Raw genomic sequence first — 24,028 nt, 5'->3', positions numbered from 1 at the left:
CCCAGTGAACCCTTAAAGCGGAACCGAGATGAAAAACTAACTATAACAAGTAACTTGTCTATATATCTTATCTAAAGTTTAGATAGTTTACACAGCAAATCTAGCTGCAAACAGCTTCAACAGAATATGATTATGTCTTCCTGTGATACAATGACAGCAGCCATGTTGTTTGTAAACATTACACACAGGCAAGCTGATCTGAATCTCCAGCACTCAGCCTGTGAAAACCTAATTCCCTTCCTCCTCCCTCCTCCCCTCTGCCTCTGAAATCTCTGGCTAGTAACATCTCCCCCTCCTCCTGCCCAGACTGAGCTCCCACAAGCTCTTGCTATTGTCTGAAAATGCAAAGGCACTCTGAAAAGCTGTGGGTGAGGCTTGTTTAGTTCATAGGGAATTTGAGTATTAAAACAAAAACCAAAAAGTATTTGGCTTGAGGAATGTCCTATAAACAATATTAAAGGAACACAATTATGCAATGAGTAAAAGTTCATCTCGGATCCACTTAACCAGTTTGTTGTTTGCTTTTGCCTTGTTTGTTGCAGCAGGCACATGTTAACCTGGATTATAATCCTTTCCTCTTCACCTCAACAAATAACATAGTATTCACTGCTCTATTCGATTAATTCTAAAACCAAGTGTAACCTATAATTACGATAACTTCAATAATGCAAGAAAACTAAAAAAGTATGAAACTCAATATTTTACTGCAATTAATGGAGAAATCCCAATATTAAAAAAATAGTAGTATATTGTACTGTATGCATCAACTTTCAGGCAGCTCAGGTATGTTCTCTTGGAGGCATTGGTTTTCTCCCAGGTGATATTTTTACCACTTGTAAATAAAATTACTTTTACACCCCATCAAGCAAACACATACGCAAAATAATTTTGACAGTACTTATTCACCTAGTTTTTGGTACTTTTAGTACAGTTTTAGGAATAACTACTATACAAACACTGCTTGGCTATTGTCCTCCATGGAAAGATGTATAGGATGACATGCAGAAACCAAGCAAGATGTGTTAAACAATAGGGGCCTTTCTACACATGTGCACTGGCTAGCAATGCAGGTGGCCATATGTTTTATAGGAATGCATGGCACCTGCATTGCTGGCTGCTGCGGTGCTGATCCCATTCATTTACAATGAATGGGATTGCACAGTCCAGCATACCAAAATGTAATGTATGTGTATGCTATGTGCTGTCTGTATTGTTAACTAGTGTTGTTTTGCTAAACTCAGCAATGCATAAGTGTGAACAGGCCCTAAGGTGTATTTATTTGGTCATTTATTAATCTGGAATAGTGGGTAACCAAACACCATTGTGGGAGTGGGACACCAGAACTGATATTTTCACACCAAATAATAGTAATGATAATCTTGGGCAGCACACATCTATCCTCTCTATATAGCTTTAGTGTACTTTCATTTATTAATATAATACTTGACTTTTAGTTCTTAACTTTAAATGCAAGTCATTAAGTTACATCATAGAATTCTTTAATGAATAATGAAAATAAATAAAAAAGATTTATGGTTTTCTGAGTTTTAAATAAACTATGTTTTGCTGACTGCTAGGTGAAAGTTCTGAACACAGAGGACTGTTCATGTACAACAATATCCAACGGCGTATGTGATCTTGTAAGCTTGAATGCTTCGTTAGTTGAATGAAATGCAAATATTTTTGTTTTGTTTGGCTCCAGTAGTTGTGTTTCATGGCTCAGTAGAGGTGCTTTTTACCAATATGGTTTTGCATTTGAATTAAGGGTATAAGTTGTAAAGCTTAAATAATAAGATGGTTGAAGTAATGTTCTATGAAACACAGGCACTGTAGTCTGTAGACATGGCTTCCCATGTTCTCCCTGGATAAACTGCATATCATGAATCTAATTTTGTGCTGTTCGGTCAGAAACCAGGGATCTCGGTGGAGCATCATAAGTAAAGCATAAGATCAGCAGTGGTTGGGGAGTTCAGCATACTCCCTCCTCATTCATTGCTTATTTTCTTTGAGAAAATTAGAGCTTGCAGAGGTTATCAGTAACATGATAAAACACATAAAGTTATCTTAAGTGCTTTGCATAGTAATAGCAACCAAATACTATTAATTAGGGGAAAACTGCACATAACAGGGGATCTAGATTGTTTGAACAAAGTGTAAAACAGTGCATGCCTAGCACCAGAAGGTGGCACTTGAGCTGGCAGGATAGTGAATGTTTATATAAACATACACTTACTGGTTTGAATTTCTAGAAAGAGATATGGTTTTATGATGTCTGTTTTCCATGTTTTAATATATAGTGTCTATAAAGATACCAGTGCACATTCCACAGTGATCAATATCTGAAAACAATGCACTAAGCTCCCATAGCGTAATACTGCAACTGTAACTAATAAAAGGTCAGCAGCACTCAGTGACCATAACATCAGAATCCTCAATCAATCATACAGGGGCTCACTGGATAGTTGTCACCTCATACACCAGGTGGATCTAGCGCTTAGGCTATCAACCAGCCAGTAAGGATAACCCAGGAAGGATTCCACAGGTAAAAGTTTATTCCAACAAGCATCCACAAGGATCCATAAAAGATAAGGTGCACAGCACGTTACTTTTCCAGGGCACTGTAAGTTTAAACACTGCGGTGTCCCACCAGTGAACTTCCCAGGAGCATACAAACTACACGAGTGATCTATTATTTAAGTGTAATGACATCAATGCGCACTGGCTCCGCCCTATGCCATTTCGTCCAATAGGAATCATCAGGGGCTGATGATCAGGATCCTTGTGGATGCTTGCTGGAATAAACTTCTATCTGTGGAATCCTTCCTGGGTTATCCTTGCTGGCTGGATAACAGTCTAAGCGCTAGATCCACCTGGTGTATGAGGTGGCAACTATCCGGTGAGCCCATGTCTGATTGATTGAGGATTCTGATGTTATGGTCACTGAGTGCTGCTGACCTTTTATTAGTTACAGTTGCAGTATTACGCTATGGGAGCTTAGTGCTTTCTTCTCAGATATTGATCACTGTGGAGTGCGCACTGGTATCTTTATAGACTATATTTTACCCTGGAACCTTATCTACGTGTGAACCCACTATCAGTTGCAGATACCGGACTCTTTATGCGGTTGGCGCAGTATACCTGAATGTTTGAATTTTAATATATATTGTTGCAATAAATATTTAAAGCGGAATATAACCCTGCATTTCAACTTTGCTCTAAAACATTATTTACAGTATATTATATGCAACCAGCATTTTTTTTTTACTAGACCAGCATTGGAAGGGTTACACAGAGCTTTAAAGTTCCTGGACAGAACTGCAGATGCATCCAAAACTGACATAGATACATTTTGTTTACATAAATGTATCTAAGTGTGGCATGTGACTCACTCTCTCTGACTGAGAAGGAGCTGGAGGACAGCCAAAGAGTGTGTAACATTTATCACTTGTTACATTCTATGTAGTTAAATGTATCTATCTGAACTTCTGCATATCTCTCCACGGAACTTTAAACCTCTGTGTTTAACCCTTCCAATGCTGGTCTAGTAAAAAAAAATGCTGGTTGCATATAATATGCTGTAAATAATGTTTTAGAGCAAAGTTGAAATGCAGGGTTATATTCCGCTTTAAGTATTCTCTGTTTGATTTAAGAAAAATAACTTTTATAAAATCAGTCACGGATATGTTAATGAGCACATTTTAATCCCACTGACTGAATATATAAATACTAGGTACGTGGCTACAGGAAGACTTTTGAGCACCAGGCCTGAATCTGAGCAGTGTTGCCCTGATCCTTCGTATTGTGATTACATAAACACTAGGCACATGGCTACAGGAAGACGTTTGGATGCCAGCCAGGCAAGAATATGACAAGACACAGAACATTTATATTGTGCTTTTCTCCTAGAAGACTCATAGAGCCAGAGCTGCAGCCACTAGGGGCACGCTCTATAGAAGGCACACTAATTAACTAAGAGGATGACTCTGCCTGTTCCTGCCTATTAGTGGGAGTCAGAGGCGTCGCTAGGGCTAAAGATCTGAAGCACGTGCTACGGATCTCCGCCCACTGTGCCATGAACCTCTGTCACCTGATGCGGGGCACTTCAGTCCCCGTCTGTTGCTATGCCGCTCTCTGCTCCCCTTGCAGCATTGGCCAGCGCAGCATAGCACCAACCCAGCTGCTCCACCCCTTCTCCCTGTAACCTCCAAGATTGGCCACACTGAAGCTCCGCCTCCCAACCATTTCGAATGGAGCGCGGTCTTCCTGAAGTTCCTGGGCCTGAAGGGGAGAAGCAGCAGCAGCAAGTTTCCCGAGGAGAGCTGAAAGTGTGGGCGGCAACACCTGCACTTCCCAGCACACACTGAAGCCTGAGGAGGATTGTGGAATGGAACAAGCTGAAGACTGTCAGGGGAGAAGGACACAGAGCTGACAGCCAGAGCCAGCCAGGGACACGGAGCATGCAGGAGCTAATCAGCACCACGGGGGAGGTAATATACACTGGCTGGCTTTCAGTCTGGCTTGTTTCCTTTCTAGTGTCTCTCCCTCCCCTCTCCCTCTGCCCTCCCCTTCCCTTTTCTACTGTGTGTTGTGCTGAGAGAGAGAGAGAGAGAGAGAGAGAGAGAGAGAGAGAGAGAGAGAGAGAGAGAGAGAGAGAGAGAGAGAGAGAGTGTGTGTGTGTGTGTGTGTGTGTGTGTGTGTGTGTGTGTGTGTGTGTGTAGTATAGAAACTTTGCATGTGTGCTGTGTGCCTCCATCTGTCTCCATGTGTGTGTGTGTGTGGTCCTTTTTCTGTGTGTGTGTGTGTGTGTGTCTGCCTGTCTCTGTGCCTTATCCTGTGTTTGGATCTCTCTATGTACCTGCCGTGTGTGTGTGTGTGTGTGTGTATGCATGCGTATGCATGTCTGTCTGTGCACTATCCTGTGTTTGTATCTTTCTGTGCCTGCCCAGTGTGTGTGCGTGTGTGCGGGCGTATGCGTGTCTGTCTGTGCACCATCCTGTGTTTGTATCTCTCTGCGCCTGCCCAGTGTGTGTGTGTGCATGTGTGCGTGCGTATCCGTGTCTGTCTGTGCACCATCTTGTGTTTGTATCTCTCTGTGCCTGCCCTGTGTGTGTGTCTGTACCCTGTCCTGTTTGTGTCCCCTGTCCTCTGTTTGTGCACATCTTTCTGTACCCTGTCCTGTGTTTGTGTACGTGTACATCTGTCTCTCTCTCTGTGCCCAGTCCTCTGCACTGACATCTCCTGCAGCACTTAATAGAGTATATAGTCATGCCGCTCAATGTCCTCAGAGGAGCCCCAATATATTATCCTTACCATAGCCATAGTCTAATGTCCTTCCGTATTATTATTATGTGTTATTTAGCACTGACATCTTCTGCAGCACTTTACAGAGTACATAGTCATGTCACTGACTGTCACATAGTTATTTTTGGTTGAAAAAAAAGACATACGTCTATCGAGTTTAACCAGTACAAAGTACAACTCCAGCCCGTCCCCCACATACCCCTGTTGATCCAGAGGAAGGCGAAAAACCCCCCACAAGGCATGGTCCAATTAGCCCCAAAAGGAAAAAATTCCTTCCTGACTCCAGATGGCAATCAGATAAAATCCCTGGATCAACATCATTAGGCATAACTGTAACGATTGTGGGATTCTCTCCGTAATCAGCGCACAAGACGTGCGCTGACACTGCGAAAATCCTCCACAAGCGTGTAATTTGCGGGGACCCAGCAAAAGGTGCAATGCACCTGTAGAGGGAAATTCCTGTCGACAGGTGGAGCTGTGGAGTGCAGAGGAACAGCTCCTCTGCCCTACCACACACGCCAGACAGGAATTGCACGAAGGGACGGAACGCAATCGCAAGAGAGGCGATTGAGAATGAGCACAGAGACAGATTGTATGTGTGTGTACCAAACTAGTCGCCAACCCGTGACTGTGCACACACCACAGCAGATATGAAGCAGGAACGCGATCGCGAGAGGTGCGATCGCCAGACGTGACACAAGGTTATAGCAAGGCAGAGCACGAGAGTAGCAAAGGCACAGCAAATAATACAATGAGGAGATACGGAAAATAACAAACGCTAGCTAAACGCGAACACCGCACTCATTCGCAACAGTGCACGCGTTTATGCGCGGTCTCCACGTGATAAGCACAATAGAGACAAGCACGCCTAACTAACCATCGACAGACAAACATGCAACAGAGGACGTGAGCGCTTGCTTAACGGTTACCTCACCGAGCCTCCAGCAAGCGTTCGTAGCAGACATGACAGACACACGAAAACAGGGACAAGCGAGAGATAGGATCCACAGCACTAGCGAAAGTGGCTAGCGCGATCCAGGAAGACAGAACAGAAGGATCCACAGCACTAGCGCAGGATGCTAGTGCGATCCAGGTACAGAGTAGCAGAACAGAAGGATCCACAGCACTAGCGCAGGATGCTAGTGCGATCCAGGTACAGAGTAGCAGAACAGAAGGATCCACAGCACTAGCGCAGGGTGCTAGTGCGATCCAGGTACAGAGTAGCAGAACAGAAGGATCCACAGCACTAGCGCAGGATGCTAGTGCGATCCAGGTACAGAGTAGCAGAACAGAAGGATCCACAGCACTAGCGCAGGATGCTAGTGCGATCCAGGTACAGAGTAGCAGAACAGAAGGATCCACAGCACTAGCGCAGGATGCCAGTGCGATCCAGGTACAGAGTAGCAGAACAGAAGGATCCACAGCACTGCTGCAGGATGCCAGTGCGATCCAGGGAAACAGATCAGAAGGGGCTACCAGTAACAACCGCTGTTCCGGTTAGCACCCAGACACACAGAACAATTTCCTGTCGACCACCGCTGGGACAGGACAATCGCAACAGACAAACAAAACAGATAAGCAATCCTAACTGCACTAAGGAAACATGCCCAGTGCAGTTTCCAGGTATTACTCTAGGCTAATCTTCAACAAAGAGCAAGGCTGACACTCCCGGCGAGTGTCACACAGGATCTAACTCTTATGACCAGCCAAGGTCTGTGATATCACATGGTATATATAGAGCAGGCCTACAAGGGATGTGGCTAGGCAATTTGCATGACAAACGTATGCAAATTCTTCAGCAGCAAGCTGCAATACTGACAAAAGGTCTCTCTTCCAGAGACCTGCAGAATGCAGACCTGAACAGTGGTCAAAAGGCTGCCTGCCTGCGCAGGCAGCCCAGCGGATCTTCACAATAACCTAGTAATTGTAGCCATGGATGTCTTTCAACGCAAGGAAAGCATCTAAGCCCCCTTTAAATGCAGGTATAGAATTTGCCATAACGACTTCCTGTGGCAATGCATTCCACATCTTAATCACTCTTACTGTAAAGAACCCTTTCCTAAATAAACGGCTAAAACGTTTTTCCTCCGTGCGCAGATCATGTCCTCTAGTCCTTTGAGAAGGCCTAGGGACAAAAAGCTCATCCACCAAGCTATTATATTGCCCTCTGATGTATTTATACATGTTAATTAGATCTCCTCTAAGGCGTCTTTTCTCTAGACTAAATAAACCCAGTTTATCTAACCTTTCTTGGTAAGCGAGACCTTCCATCCCACGTATCAATTTTGTAGCTCGTCTCTGCACCTGCTCTAAAACTGCAATATCTTTTTTGTAATGTGGTGCCCAGAACTGAATTCCATATTCCAGATGTGGCCTTACTAGAGAGTTAAACAGGGGCAATATTATGCTAGCATCTCGAGTTTTTATTTCCCTTTTAATGCATCCCAAAATTTTGTTTGCTTTAGCTGCAGTGGCTTGGCATTTAGTACGATTATTTAACTTGTTGTCGATGAGTACTCCTAAGTCCTTCTCCAAGTTTGATGTCCTCAACTGTATCCCATTTATTTTGTATGGTGCTAGACCATTGATACGACCAAAATGCATGACTTTACATTTGTCAACATTGAACTTCATCTGCCACGTATGTGCCCATATAGCCATCCTATCCAGATCCTGTTGCAATATGACACTATCTTCCTGAGAGTTGATGATTCTGCACAATTTTGTATCATCTGCAAAAATAGCAACATTGCTCACTACTGCATCTACTAGGTCATTGATAAATAAATTGAAGAGCACTGGACCCAGTACAGACCCCTGTGGGACCCCACTGCTAACAGTCTCCCATTTTGAGTACGATCCATTGACCACAACTCTTTGTTTTCTGTCCATTAGCCAGTTCCCTATCCATGCACACAAACTCTTCCCCAGTCCTTGCATCCTCAACTTTTGCACCAGACTTCTGTGGGGAACAGTGTCGAAGGCCTTTGCAAAGTCCAAGTATATCACATCTACAGCATTCCCAATATCCATATTAGCATTCACTACCTCATAAAACAAACTGCCAGTTGCAAGAGAGTCACAAAATATAAGATAAAGGGGCTTAGCTATAACTGAACTTAATTCCCTTAGGACCCGAGGATGCATGCCATCCGGGCCAGGTGCCTTGTCTATTTTTAATTTATTTAGTCGTGCCTTCACTTCTTCCTGCGTTAAGTATTTAATATTACAGTTAGAAGATTGAGACTCTTCTGCCTCTGTAATTTGCAACAGTGCTGTTTCCTTTGTGAAGACAGAAGCAAAGAAAGCATTTAACCACTTCCCGACCGCCGTATATACAAATGGCGGCCGGGAAGCGCACCCCGCAAGGACCGCCGTATAGACAAATGGCGGCGGTCCTTGTAGGGGCATGGGCGGAGCGATCGCGTCATCAGTGACGCGATCCTCCGCCGGGAGTCGGAAGCCTGGCATTTTGCCTCTGCTCGCCGGCCACTTAGCAGAGCCGGCGAGCGGAGGAATCCGAAAATTCAGCCAATCGGAAAGTATAAGGCACTTTGTTAGGTAAACAAAGTGCCTTATACGTGCTTCCTCCTCGCCTCGTGGTCTCATTGTTGCAGAGACCACCAGCGAGGAGGAATCACTCGTAAGTGTATCCAGCAAACAGCTTTTTTTGACCTCAACCTCCCTGATCACCCACCCCAGGCCTCATACCCCCCCTGATCACCCCAGCAGACCCCTGCCTAGCACCCTTGCACCCCTACAAAACCCCCACCCCCCCACCTGCCACTAACTAGCGACGCTGCCCCTTAGTTTAGGTCCCTAACTGCCTCCTAGTCACCCCTGATCCCCCCCCCCCTACCTTTAGATCACCCCCAGACCCCATCCCAGACTACCCCCCTGTATACTGTATACATCTGTATACAGCTACCTTACCCTCTGATCCCCCTCTGATCCCCCTCTGATCACCTGTCTATCACCTGTCCATCCCCCCTCAGCACCCCCACCCATCAGAGCAGACCCTAACTGCCCCGCGGGGGTAACCGATCACCTGCCCAGGCCCTCGATTGCCCTCATACCCCCCTTCTGATTACATCCCCTGCTCTTTGTTTACATCTGTCCTCCCCAGCAATCACTAACTGATCTTTGATCAGTAACCCCCTGTGTCTGCCTCTCATCAGATCAGGACTCAGTCTGCCCCGTGCAGGCTCCTGATCAACCCCCCACCCCCCTCAAATCGCCCTCAGGCCCCCCCCCTAATCACCGTCCAAGTGCATTGTATTTGACTGTGCTGCGCTTGTATTCGATTGTGCTGCGCTTGTATTTGATTGTGCTGCGATTGTATTTGATTGTCCCGTGATCTGCTTCGATTGTCCCGTGATTGTTTGATTGCCTGAGACCCCACTTCCCACCACACCCAACCCCCCCCCCCCCCCACCACCACCACCACCTCCAACCACCACCTTCCGAGTGCATCAGATTTGCTTGTGCTGTGATTGGAGTCGATTGAGCTGTAATTGTATTTGATTGTCCCGTGATCTGCTTCGATTGCCCCGTGATTGTTTGATTGCCTGAGACCCCACTTCCCGCCACACCCAATCCCACCCTCCCCCCATCACCTTCCGAGTGCATCAGATTTGATTGTGCTGTGATTGGAGTCGATTGTGCTGTAATTGTATTTGATTGTCCCGTGATCTGCTTTGATTGCCCCGTGATTGTTTGATTGCCTGAGACCCCACTTCCCGCCACACTCAATCCCACCCTCCCCCCATCACCTTCCTAGTGCATTAGATTTGATTGGGCTGTGATTGGATTCGATTGTGCTGTAATTGTATTTGATTGTCCCGTGATCGGCTTCGCTTGCCCTGTGATTGTTTGATTGCCTGAGACCCCACTTCCCGCCACACCCAATCCCACCCTCCCCCCATCACCTTCCGAGTGCATCAGATTTGATTGTGCTGTGATTGGAGTCGATTGTGCTGTAATTGTATTTGATTGTCCCGTGATCGGCTTCGATTGCCCCGTGATTGTTTGATTGCCTGAGACCCCACTTTCCGCCACACCCAATCCCACCCTCCCCCCATCACCTTCCGAGTGCATCAGATTTGATTGTGCTGTGATTGGAGTCGATTGTGCTGTAATTGTATTTGATTGTCCTGTGATTGTTTGATTGCCTCTGAGACCCCACTTCCCACCAACCCCAATACCTCTCAAATACTCCCTTTTTGCTAGGTAGGTGCTCTTTTTTTCTGGGTAGTCTCGGAGGAAAACCCCATAAATTAAGCAATCCAAAATGGCAAGAAGGGGGCTTTCCGATGACGAGGTATACAGGTACATGGACCAGTCGGATGAGTTCTTTTGGGAAGAATCATCCGTCGAATCTTCCGGGTCCGAATTTGAACCTGTAGAAAGCAGTGGTTCCCTGACCGATAGTGATGACGAGGCTATGGTCCCGGCTAGAGCCAGGCGTACCAGACCCCAAGTCGTTAGACCGCAGGTGGCGCAGGATCCGCCTCAAGGGCAGCAGGGTGGTGCTAGCGCTGTTGATAGTTTTCTTGGTGAGGCAGGCACCAGCAGCGCAGCATCTCCTGGACTTAGTGCCAGTGCTTCCGTAGACCCTGGCGAAGTGGTGAGCGTCAGCATGGAAGTTGAAACTGGTACGGTGGCAAGTGCAGTAGTACCCCCGTCGCAGCCACCAAGAAGAAGACGGGCCCGTAGTACCCATAGACTCCCAGAGGTGCTGGCACAACCAGATTGGCAATCCCCTGATTCCGCCGCACCCGTAGTGCCCCCTTTCACCGCCCAGTCTGGAGTCCAGGTGGCGACAGCTCATCTAGGAACGGCCCTAGAATTTTTGCAGCTGTTCATCACCCAGGTTCTCTTGGACTTAATTGTGGTTGAGACCAACCGTAAAGCCACACAATTCATCACCGAGCACCCGGAGAGCATGTATGCCCAGCCTTTCGGGTGGAAACCAGTCCAAGTTTCCGACATTAAAATCTTTTTGGCCCTTATCCTTCACTTGGGACTAATGAAACAGAATGTATTGCGGTCGTATTGGTCTATGAACCCAGTACATCATGTTCCCTTGTACCCTGCTGCCATGTCCAGGACACGATTTGAGTCCATCCTGCGCTTCCTGCACTTCAACGACGACGAAACCTGTCATGAAAGGGGAGACCCTGCTTATGACCGGCTCCACAAAATTCGGCCCCTCATAGACCACCTGTCCTCAACATTTGCAGATGCTTATATCCCTGAACAGAACATCTGCGTAGACGAGTCCCTCTTACGCTTTACCGGGCGCCTTGGCATCAAACAGTACATCCCAAGCAAGCGCGCCCGGTATGGGGTGAAACTGTATAAGCTCTGTGAAAGGGCCACAGGCTATACATGTCGTTTTAGGGTCTATGAGGGAAAAGACTCAAAATTGGAGCCGGTCGGATGCCCTGACTACCTGGGGAGCAGTGGAAAGGTTGTGTGGGACTTGGTGTCACCCTTGTTCCGGAAGGGGTACCATCTTTTTGTGGACAATTATTACACAAGTGTGGCCCTCTTTCAGCACTTAAAGTTAGAAGGAATCCGATGCTGTGGCACTGCGCGGCCTAGTCGCCAGGGCTTCCCCCAACGGCTCGTTACCACCAGACTTCAACGGGGGCAGAGGGCCGCCTTGCGTACTGAAGACCTGCTCGCGGTGAAATGGAGGGACAAGAGGGACGTTTACTTTCTGTCCACCATTCACACAGACACGACAGTCCAAATTCAACGGGCAACTAAGGTCATTGAAAAGCCCCTTGTCGTCCACGAATATAATGTCAACATGGGAGGGGTAGACTTCAATGACCAGAGGTTAGCGCCCTATTTAATGACCCGGAAAACAAGACGCTGGTATAAGAAAGTGTCTTTTTATCTGATTCAATTGGCAGTTTACAACAGCTTTGTTCTCTACAGTAAGGCTGGGAGAACTGGATCTTTCCTCCAATTTCAGGAACAGATCATTCTGGACATCCTGTATCCAGGAGGTGCCAGCCCCCCCCCCCCCCCCCAGATGCAACTAGCCGACTGCATGGTAGGCATTACGCCTATCAGATTCCGTGTGCCCCAGGTCAACGCATCCGAAGAAAACGTTGTCGTGTCTGCAGCAGGACTGGAAGAAGGAATGACACCAGTTTTTATTGTCCCCGCTGTCCTGACCAGCCTGGTCTATGCGTAGGGCCGTGTTTTGAGAGGTACCACGAGCAGGTACACTATTAGAACCTAGGGAACTCCAGACACAGGAGTAGGCACACACTCAGTGGTCTTTCGCACATTGTCGCAGGGAGAGGAGAGGTAAGCTTGAAGACCAAACGGGTAAGCATAAAAGTGGGAAGAAGGATCGGTTTCCATGCTTGATATTGCTGATCTGTCCTGGGTTGGCGATATAAGACGGCATGTTTGAATTTCCCTTGAGTGTGGACACCCCCGGTTTATATGTGATTTGGGCCTATGATGATGCTTTAATGCCACACAGAGTCATCTCTATTGGCAGGCATATTGCTGTATCCTACAGGCATAATGCTGTATACTAAAGTTCTGAGGCCCAGTCACATAAGTTGGTGGCTCACCCTGAGTGCAGGGTGGCACGGGGTGTCTCTCTCCTGAGGTTATCACTGCCATTGATGTGGAGGAAGATCTGCCATTGATGTGGAGCAAGGTATGTTTGCCGTTCATTTTTCCTTTCAGCCCAGAGTGCATTACTTGTATACCCAATATAAGGAGTATAGCAGAAACTCCTAATACTGGCCATACATGTAATGATTGCAGAGACCCTAAAATGCCAGGACAGACTCCACAAATGACCCCATTTTGGAAAGAGGACACCCTAAAGTATTATGTGAGGTGCACGGTGAGTTCATAAAAGATTTTAGTTTCTGTCTCCCGAGTACGGCGATACCACATGTGTGGCACTTTTTTGCACCCTAACTGCGCTAAAGGGCCCAAAGTCCAATGAGTACCTTTAGGATTTCACAGGTCATTTTGCGGAATTTGATTTCCAGACTACTCCTCACGGTTTAGGGCCCCTAAAATGCCAGGGCAGTATAGGAACCCCACAAATGACCCCATTTTAGAAAGAAGACACCCCAAGGTATTTTGTTAGGAGTATGGTAAGTTCATAGAAGATTTTATTTTTTGTCAAAAGTTAGAGGAAAATTGATTTTTATTGTTTTTTTCACAAAGTGTCATTTTCCACTAACTTGTGACAAAAAATAAAATCTTCTATGAACTCACCATACTCCTAACGGAATACCTTGGGGTGTCTTCTTTCTAAAATGGGGTCATTTGTGGGGTTCCTATACTGCCCTGGCATTTTAGGGGCCCTAAACCGTGAGGAGTAGTCTGGAAATCAAATTCCGCAAAATGACCTGGGAAATCCTAAAGGTACTCATTGGACTTTGGGCCCTTTAGCGCAGTTAGGGTGCAAAAAAGTGCCACACATGTGGTATTGCCGTACTCGGGAGAAGTAGTACAATGTGTTTTAGGGTGTATTTTTACACATACCCATGCTGGGTGGGAGAAATACCTCTGTAAATGACAATCTTTTGATTTTTTTACACACAATTGTCCATTTACAGAGTTATTTCTCCCACCCAGCATGGGTATGTGTAAAAATACACCCCAAAACACATTGTACTACTTCTCCCGAGTACGGCGACAAAAAATAAAATCTTCTATGAACTCACCATACTCCTAACGGAATACCTTGGGGTGTCTTCTTTCTAAAATGGGGTCATTTGTGGGGTTCCCATACTGCCCTGGCATTTTAGGGGCCCTAAACCGTGAGGAGTAGTCTGGAAATCAAATTCCGCAAAATGACCTGTGAAATCCTAAAGGTACTCATTGGACTTTGGGCCCCTTAGCGTACTTGGGGTGTAAAAAAGTGCCACACATGTGGTACCGCCGTACTCGGGAGAAGTAGTATAATGTGTTTTGGGGTGTATTTTTACACATACCCATGCTGGGTGGGAGAAATAACTCTGTAAATGGACAATTGTGTGTAAAAAAAAATAAAAAATTGTCATTTACAGAGATATTTCTCCCACCCAGCATGGGTATGTGTAAAAATACACCCCAAAACACATTATACTACTTCTCCTGAGTACGGCAATACCACATGTGTGGCACTTTTTTGCAGCCTAACTGCGCTAAGGGGCCCAAAGTCCAATGAGCACCTTTAGGCTTTACAGGGGTGCTTACAATTTAGCACCCCCCAAAATGTCAGGACAGTAAACACACCCCACAAATGACCCCATTTTGGAAAGTAGACCCTTCAAGGTATTCAGAGAGGGGCATGGTGAGTCCGTGGCAGATTTCATTTTTTTTTGTCGCAAGTTAGAAGAAATGGAAACTTTTTTTTTTTTTTTTTTTTGGTCACAAAGTGTCATTTTCCGCTTACTTGTGACAAAAAATAATATCTTCTATGAACTCACTATGCCTCTCAGTCAATACTTTGGGATGTCTTCTTTCCAAAATGGGGTCATTTGGGGGGTATTTATACTATCCTGGAATTCTAGCCCCTCATGAAACATGACAGGGGGTCAGAAAAGTCAGAGATGCTTGAAAATGGGAAAATTCACTTTTTGCACCATAGTTTGTAAACGCTATAACTTTTACCCAAACCAATAAATATACGCTGAATGTTTTTTTTTTTATCAAAAACATGTTTGTCCACATTTTTCGTGCTGCATGTATACAGAAATTTTACTTTATTTGAAAACTGTCAGCACAGAAAGTTAAAAAAATCATTTTTTTCCCAAAATTCATGTCTTTTTTGCTGAATATAATAAAAAGTAAAAATCGCAGGAGCAATCAAATGGCACCAAAAGAAAGCTTTATTAGTGACAAGAAAAGGAGCCAAAATTCATTTAGGTGGTAGGTTGTATGAGCGAGCAATAAACCGTGAAAGCTGCAGTGGTCTGAATGGAAAAAAAGTGGCCGGTCCTTAAGGGGTAGAAAGCCCTAGGTCCTTAAGTGGTTAATAACTCTGCTTTACCTTGGTCATCCACCATTGAGTTCCCACCCTCATCCTTTAGGAGTCCTATACAGTCAACCTTTCTTTTTTTAGAGTTGATGTACTTGTAAAACTTTTTTGGGTTAGATTTGATATCCCTAGCGATTTGATTTTCAGCTTCGATCTTTGCCAGCCTAATTCCTTTTTTACAATTTTTATTGCACTCCTTATAATTGCTTAGTGCAGCCTCGGTCCCCTCCTGTTTTAGGACTTTATAGGTATTCCTTTTCCTCTTCATTTTATCCCTAACCTTTCTATTCATCCATAGAGGCCTTTTTTTATTCCTAGACATTTTGTTTACATATGGGATATACATACTACAATATTGATTGAGAATAAGTTTAAAAGCTTGCCATTTCCCTTCAGTGTCCTCAGAGGAGCTCACAATCTAATCCTACCATAGTCTAATGTCCTACCATATTATTATTATGTATTTATATAACACTGACATCTTCTGCAGAACTTTACTGAGCACATAGTCATGTCACTGACTGTCCTCAGGAGAGCTCAGAATCTAATCCCTACCACAGTCATAGCCTAATGTCCTACCATATTACTATTATGTATTTATATAGCACTGACCTCTTCTGCAGCACTTTACCGAGTACATAGTAAGGTCAGTAACTGTCCTCAGAGGATCTCACAATCAAATCCTAGCATAGTCATAGTCTAATGTCCTACCATATTATGTATTTATATAGCACTGAGCCTGTGCTGATAGTAAACTCTTTGAAATGTGGGCTGATCTCTGCTACCTTCAGTATGTACAGCGTATGCTGCTACTCTGTGCCTGTACGGATAGTAAACTAGCTGCAGTGTGTGCTGATCTCTGCTACCTACAGTATACGCTGTTACTGTGCCTGTACTGAGTGTGAACTCGCCAAAGTGTGGGCTGATCCCTGCAACCTTTAGTATGTAAAGTGTAAGCTTTTACTCTGTAAAAAAGCAGAAGTGTGGTCTGATCACTGCTCCCTCCAGTATGTGTAGTGTATGCTGTTACTCTGTTCCTGTACTGATAGTAAACTAGCTGCAGTGTGTGCTAATCTCTGCTACCTCTAGTACAGGGGTCCTCAAACATTTTGGGTCGAGGGCCGGGTCAACATACTTCAGACTACTGGGGGGCTGGAGTATACATACAATTATGTAGTCTTTGCGGGCCAGACAGTGAAGCATACCCAGGTGACAACCTGCAGTCCAACTAGACAGCAGTGTCCCCTGATGTGGAATTTGACTGGAAACCAGCAAATTACTGCTTTCTGGCTTCAATGTGGATGGGTGGTGCCAGCACTGCTATTCCATATGCGGACCACCAATATTTAAAGATGTAGCTGACCACCTCTATAAGTAATACATTTTGTGTGTGTGGGGGGGGGCAGTAAAAAAGCCTCAGGGGGCCACATTTGGCCTTCAGGCCTCAGTTTGAGGACCACTGCTCTAGTATGTACAGTATACGCTGTTACTCTGTACCTATAGTGATAGTAAACTAGCTGCAGTGTGTGCTGATCTCTGCTACCTCCAGTATGTACAGTATAAGCTGTTACTCTGTTCCTGTACTGAGACTAAACTAGCTGCAGTGTCTGCTGATCTCTGCTACCTCCAGTATGTACAGTATAAGCTGTTACTCTGTGCCTGTACTGATAGTAAACTAGCTGCAGTGTGTGCTGATCCCTGCTACCTCCAGTATGTACAGTATAAGCTGTTACTCTGTGCCTGTACTGATAGTAAACTAGCTGCAGTGTGTGCTGATCCCTGCTACTTTCAGTATGTACAGTATTAGCTGTAAAGCCTGGTACACACATACAATTTTGATAAGCCAATTTTAACTCTGTTCATCAAATTCATTGTCTGTTGGCCCACTTACTGCATGGGGGTGGTAAAATTGGTCAGCGAATGACCAATTAAAATTGTATGTGCGTATACATCTTTGATCTGATCTATGCCTATACTGATTGTAAATTATCTAAATAAAGGACATGGGGCTCCATCCAATATTTTTATGGGCAGGCCCGTTATCTGTAGCTTACACCGCTGATGATTTCATGTAGATTTGGCCCCACCCATGGCCATGCCCACTCACTGTATGGCCACACCCATTTTTGCTGCTGTGCGCGCCGCACGTCCCCACCTTGTGCCCACAGGTGCCCCCGATCTCCAAGGACCCTAGGAACGCCCCTGGTGGGAGTAAACTCTTCCTAATTATTTTTTGGGAGGGAAGGAAGGTGAATTCTGCCTAAGTATGAGTAGGGAAGGAGGGCTGTACCTATTTATGTTTTGGGATTTAAGGGGACATTACGCTTAATCTGGCCAGTCGTGGGCAGTAGTGAGCTCCTACGCATGCCTGGCTTGGCCTGTGCAGTAGTACAGCGCTGGTGGAGAACGCTCCTGGGGATGGAAGCGTGGCGAAGGTGCATGCGTGGCCTGGCAGGAGTGCTCAACTGCCTGCGACTGGCCAGAGAGAATCTGGGAGAGAAGATGGAGCGACCAGAGGGGATGATGAGGGAGTCCACAAGCCTAATGGGGCTGGAGAAAGTCCTAGGTAAGTATAAAAACACACACCCTGATCACCATCTCAGGTACACTTCAAGATGGGAGGTGTCACCTACACATGGGGACCCTAATGAACAGGATGATCTAGAGTGGTACATTTTTTTTAAATGAAAAAGGGGTGGAGCTTATGAACTTCCTTCTAGTAAAGAAAATAAAGAAATGGATGGAAATGAATACTGAATCAGAAAAGACTAAACAATCCTTGGAAGAGTTTAAGGTTAATTCCAACTTCTCAGTACTGTCCCATGATTTACATAATTATCTTAGAAAACTGGACAATGAGGTAAAGGTAAAAAACTGAAAAAACATATTTAGAATTTGACAGACTATCAAAGTAAACAGGTATTTAAGTGGGAGATGAATAAAAATGAGACAGAGCCAATAAATGTTAATCCAGCCCCTTCTCCAAGACCATTACAGACTAATGTACAAAATCGAGAGGGATCTAGGCAGAACAATACTGTCATGTACAGTAGTCAGGCCATCTCAGCTGCAACCTGCAAAAGGAGGTTGGTTCAATAATTGGAGACCCCAACCAATTGGGAGATCACTGTACCCAAAACAATGGGAAGAATGGAAACAAGTTTCCTTTAATAATACATTTTAACATATCAGAGAGGAATGGAAACCAAAAAAGACATTTTTTTTTCTTATAATAGATTCAGTCCACTCTACCCTTCTTATGGTCCCAAGATGCAAGGCAATATTACGCTGGATTCATGGTCCCAGGGACAAAACCAGCTCCCATTTCAGAGAAATCCTAAAGAGATTTACAAGCCCAATCAAGTATAGTATTTAATCAAATAACAGGTCACAATGCCATGGAAATGAAACAAAGAAGAATTAGAGGATGTAGGGGGGGAGAGAAGAAAAGAAACAGGAAAATAAGAGAGACTTATGCCAGGGGATTCCATTCAATTGACAAGAAAAAATTTAAACTTTTGGATATGGGTCTTAAGTATGCTCCACCCCATGACCTAAGTAAAGTTGATGTAATTATAGACTTCCAGCAACTTATCTGTAAGTTGAATATTAAAAAACATTTTCTAAAACCAGAGGAAGAGAGAACTGAGATGAACCCTAAGGTGGTGACTCCTGGACACTGCAACATAGTGAATAAATCAATATTTACCACTTACAGCACCCCGTGCAATACATCTACGCCCTGGGAAACTTCATCTGAAGTCCCAGGGACGTAGATATTCATCTATTCCCGCTGTGCACTCACACTCACTCCTGCACTTGCTCCTGTGTGCGTTCCCACCACCACCCATTAGAGAGGAGATAAGTGAATAGGAAAGCTATGGATTTGCTTTCAAAAAGAGGAGATATAGTTATTGATCCCTCTAATAAGGATGGTGGAATAGTGATTTTGGATAAACCCTCTTGTAATGCAGAGCTAAGTAGACAGTTGAAAGACAGGTACACATATAAAATATTGACACACAATCTTATGGTGACGTACACAGCAGAACTCAATAGCAGGGGTGTTCGGATACCACTTTTTAAAATCCGAATTGATCCAAATCCGAATACCCAGATATCCGGATCGGATATCCGAATCCGAACGTTTAGATATCCACGTTCATGTGGATATCCGAACGCATTATCCTGGCTATCCGGGCAGATTCGAATATCCGGATAGAAAAAACGGAAGTGCCCTTTAAAAACGTTTTTAATGGTAAATGAGGCATGTAGCATCATTATTTTTGAAAGGGAAACACTAATTGATGATGTGGGGACTTAAAATCACCCCCCCCCCCCCCCCCCAAAAAAAAATGGTTGTCAATTAACATTAGGCCTAGGTTCCAGACAGCGGTCATGCAGCCCACATTGTGTCCAAATTCCACCCGCACAACTGAGACATGAGAGTTTTCAGCCAAGATACCTCCAAAAAATTACGCAGCAATTGTGTTTTGGGTTAAATATAGGTGGTATCAGTGGCCTGTGGCATCCTGGCCTGGCGGTGAGAGCTGCACAGGCAGCAGGAGCAGGGAAATGCAGCAGCAGCAGGTGTAACGTGTGCCAGGAGCATGCCGGACATGGCACGTAGCAATTGGCACTCAGCACGTGTCACGTGGCACTTGGCACGTGTCACTTGGGAAGTGCCACATGACACAGATCAGTTATGTCCAGATATGTCCAGATCAGTTATGTCCAGATATGTTATGATATGTCCAGATCAGATATTTTAAGGGGTAAGAAAAATGAACAGAAGAAATTGCTTTGTCGTTTTATTATGCAGTACAATATGCAGCATAAGGAAGTGAAAAATATTATTTAACGTCACTGGAACGTATTGAAAATGGACAGTAATCTAGGTACTTTTTGGCCAAAAAAACCTGAATTGATTTTTAGGAAAGCGCCAACACTTCAGGACATGTCGGTTAAAAGTGTTTTGGATGAACCTAGACAGATTGTACCCCTCCGAGAAGATAAGACACAATCTTAGCTCAAATGACCCACGAGCTGTCTGGAAAGGACTAAAGACGGCTAGCAACTATAAGCCCTCGCCTCAACATGCCACACCAACCATCAAGTTAGCAGAAGAGCTCAGTGACTTCTACTATAGGTTTGAAAAGCAGTCGACTCCAGCAGGGCCCCCTACTCCTCCCGCCCATTCACCTATCACTGAGGCTGAGCCAAGTCCAAGCCCACACCCGCCGGAGGTGTGCGAGGCTGAGGTCCTACGCCCGCTAGCCACGTTAAATACCAGGAAAGCCCTGGGCCCAGATGGCATCTCACTGGCATGCCTAAGAACTTGTTCGCAGCAGCTAGCCCCTATCCTAACCTCTATCTATGCCAAGTCCCTACAGGAGGGCAGAGTCCCGGAGTGCTTCAAAAGGTCCACAATCATCCCTGTCCCCAAGAAGCAAGGCATCTCCGACATCAATAACTACAGGCCTGTGGCTCTTACTTCCGTCATTATGAAGACCCTGGAAAGGGTGGTTCTGGCTGACCTCAAGCACTCCACGATGCCCCGGCTGGATCCGTTTCAGTTTGCATACAGGCCAAACAGGTCCACTGATGACGCTATCAATATCTGCCTTGAGCTCATCAATGATCACCTAGACAAACCAGACTCGTATGCCAGAATCCTCCTACTGGACTTCAGGCGTTTAATACAATCTGCCCCAGCATTCTCCAGAACGACCTGGCGGCACTCGAGGTCCACCCGACACTGCAACGTTGGATCACGGACTTCCTGACCAACAGATCCCAAATTGTCAAGTTGGACAAGATCTCCTCTCAACCAAGGGTAACCAACACAGGTGCCCCACAGGGCTGTGTCCTATCCCCGATGCTGTTCTCCCTCTACACCAATAATTGCAGGTCATCAGCTGACTCGGTTAAGGTCATCAAGTTTGCTGATGATACCACCATCGTAGGCCTCGTAACCAAGGACGATGAGCAGGCCTATCGGCAGCAAGTTGACAACATCTGCCTATGGTGCAAGGAAAACAATCTGATCCTCAACACGGCCAAAACCGTGGAGATGATCATAGAATTCAGGAAGCATCCACCAACACCGCCTCCTATCTTCATCGATGGCACTGAGGTCGCAAGACTACCCTGCGTCCGCCTCCTCGGAACCCACATCTCCAGCGACCTGTGCTGGCATGCCCACACTGTCACCTTACAGAGGAAGGCACAACAAAGACTTTTCTTCTTACGTCAACTGAGAAAGTTTGGGATGGCCCAGGAGCTTATGTCTAACTTCTATACTGCTACCATAGAATCAGTTATCTGCTCATCCATACTGGTATGGTACGCTGGCTCCTCGTGCAGCGACAGATACAAGCTACAGAGAGTCATCAGGTCAGCAGAGAGAATCATAGGGAAACCCCTCCCCCCACTTGACTGCCTCTTCTACTCCAGACTGCGTTCTAGGGCTCAAAGAATTGCAAGTGATCCCTCACACCCAGGCCACCGCTACTTTAGCCGGCTCCCACTGGGGAAGAGACTTTGGGTCATATCCACTAAGACAGATAGGCACAAGACCACTTTCTTTCCCTCGGCTGTCAACCTTCTGAACTCTATTAAATGGCTCCCGCCCTAGGCCTGCAGTCAGAATGACTGCTCTGCTAGAACAGAGGCCCCAGCCTCCAGCATCACAGTGGTTAGCCGCCCAGCTCTGCACGGACAATAATTATTTGCTTATGTTTATTATGTCTGTTCTGTCTTAGTCTATAGTTCTTAATCTGTCATAGCAATTTTTCTTCCCTCCTGAGCTGTTTTTACATCTTCTGTGCCAACCCCAATTCCGAGCACGACTTTGGGTCATGCTTGGCGAATAAAACCTATTCTGATTCTGATTCTGATTCTGATTTGAGGAAATGCCTTGATTGTTATGGATGTAAATGCATGTACAGAACACCCAATAGGGGTGACAGGAAATTTGGGCGCATGAGGCAAGTGGACAAAAAGAACACCGCCATTCACTCCCATAATAAATATTGTTTGATGGGCGCTAAACAGGAAAAAAGGGCGCCCGGAGAGTATTAATGTTTTAAAACGGCGCCCGGAGAGTATTAATGTTTTGAAACTGCGTCCGGAGATTATTAATGTTTTCAAACTGCGCTTGTGATGATTTAAGTTTACAAAATGCGCCTGTGACGAATAACGTTTACAAAAATACTAAATATATTTATCGTATTTAACTAAAACATTATTTAAAATGTTATCCCTTACTGTTTGTAAAACATTATTATTCACATAATAAAGCGATCAGTATGTACATTGTAATATATTTTTTACAGTCACTATTTGTAAAACATTATTATCCACACGCTAAAGCGATCACTAAGGGTTTTAGGGTTAGGCACCACCAGGGGGGATTTAGGGTAAGGCACCAACAGGGGAGATTTAGGGTTAAGCACCCCCAGGGGGGTCTTAGGGTTAGGCAGTACCAAGGGGGTCTTAGGGTTAGGTACCACCAGGGAGGTCTTAGGGTTAGGCACCACTAAGGGGGTCTTAGGGTTAGGCACCACCAGGGGGGGTCTTAGGGTTAGGCACCACCAGGGGAGTCTTAGGGTTAGGCACCACCAGGAGGGTCTTAGGGTTAGGCACCACCAGTAGGGTCTAAGGGTTAGGGATAGGTACAGGGAGGGTTCTGTGTGAGAGTAGGGTTAGGTTTAGTTGTAGTAAAAAGTTAGTAATATTTACTAATGTTTTGCAACAGTTATTACAAACGTACTTATATATTTTTTTCATCGTTATAAACAATATTTTCAGATTTTATTACATGAAGAAATGATAAATGAAGGTTATTCACAATATTATACAATTATAATGATTATACATATACTATCGTTTTTAACAAACGTAATTATACGTTTCACTTTTAAAACAGGGAAGATTATCGTTTACACAATTTGCAATTTCATACACATTAATAAATGTTTTTTAATTTGTAAAACATTATTGTAAACGAAATACAGCACACTATTTTTATAAACGCTATTACCGCTTATCGTTTACACCACGTGTCCTTTTTTCCTGACGCCCTTTTTGCATGTATGCCCCAATAGGGCCATGGAATTTAAATCTAGTTCCATGGGTGAATCTTTTAAAATGAATCATCTATTTAATTGCAATAGCATGTACTGTATATAGTTTATATTTTAGAATGTCGGTGTGGACTGCAGTACATTGGGCAGACTACTAGAGAGTTCAGAAGGAGAATGTATGAGCACATACAGTACGTAATACTAAAAAAGTATTGAGTATTGACACATTTGATCTCTGCTCATTTTCATCATGTACACCCAAAAAAAACATAGATTGTTGTCTATCTTTTCTGTTTTAAAAGTGAAACTAGAAACGGGATAGATATTAAGGCTAAATACAGTGCACAGAAGTACACATAGGAGAAAGAGGAGGACGCATGGGGACAGAGGAGAACACATGGAGGCAGGGGAGAACACATGGGGGACAGAGGAGGACACATGGGGACAAAGGAGGACACATGGGGGACAGAGGAGGGGGATGCGGAAGTGGGGGGGGCAGAAGGATTGAGTTGGGTGGAGGAGAATAGGGGGAGCAGAGGAGGACACATGGGAGCAGATGAGGACACAAGGGGGGCGCAGGAGGACATAAGTTTGGATCACTATGTTTCTCTCATGGATCATACAA

The 24,028-nt window shown here is 45.0% G+C and overlaps 1 protein-coding gene across 3 annotated transcripts in view; it reads right to left on the bottom strand.

Moving 5' to 3' along the window:
* ABCA13 (ATP binding cassette subfamily A member 13) overlaps positions 1-24,028 on the bottom strand; it is a 770,386-nt gene that overhangs the window by 405,687 nt on the left and 340,671 nt on the right. The gene's annotated exons all lie outside the window — the stretch shown is intronic.

Source organism: Hyperolius riggenbachi, chromosome 5, assembly GCF_040937935.1.
Source record: "Hyperolius riggenbachi isolate aHypRig1 chromosome 5, aHypRig1.pri, whole genome shotgun sequence".
In the NCBI taxonomy this organism is placed as follows: domain Eukaryota; kingdom Metazoa; phylum Chordata; class Amphibia; order Anura; family Hyperoliidae; genus Hyperolius; species Hyperolius riggenbachi.
Note: the sequence above shows the minus strand (reverse complement) of the source record. Positions and strands in the feature narration are given on the sequence as shown.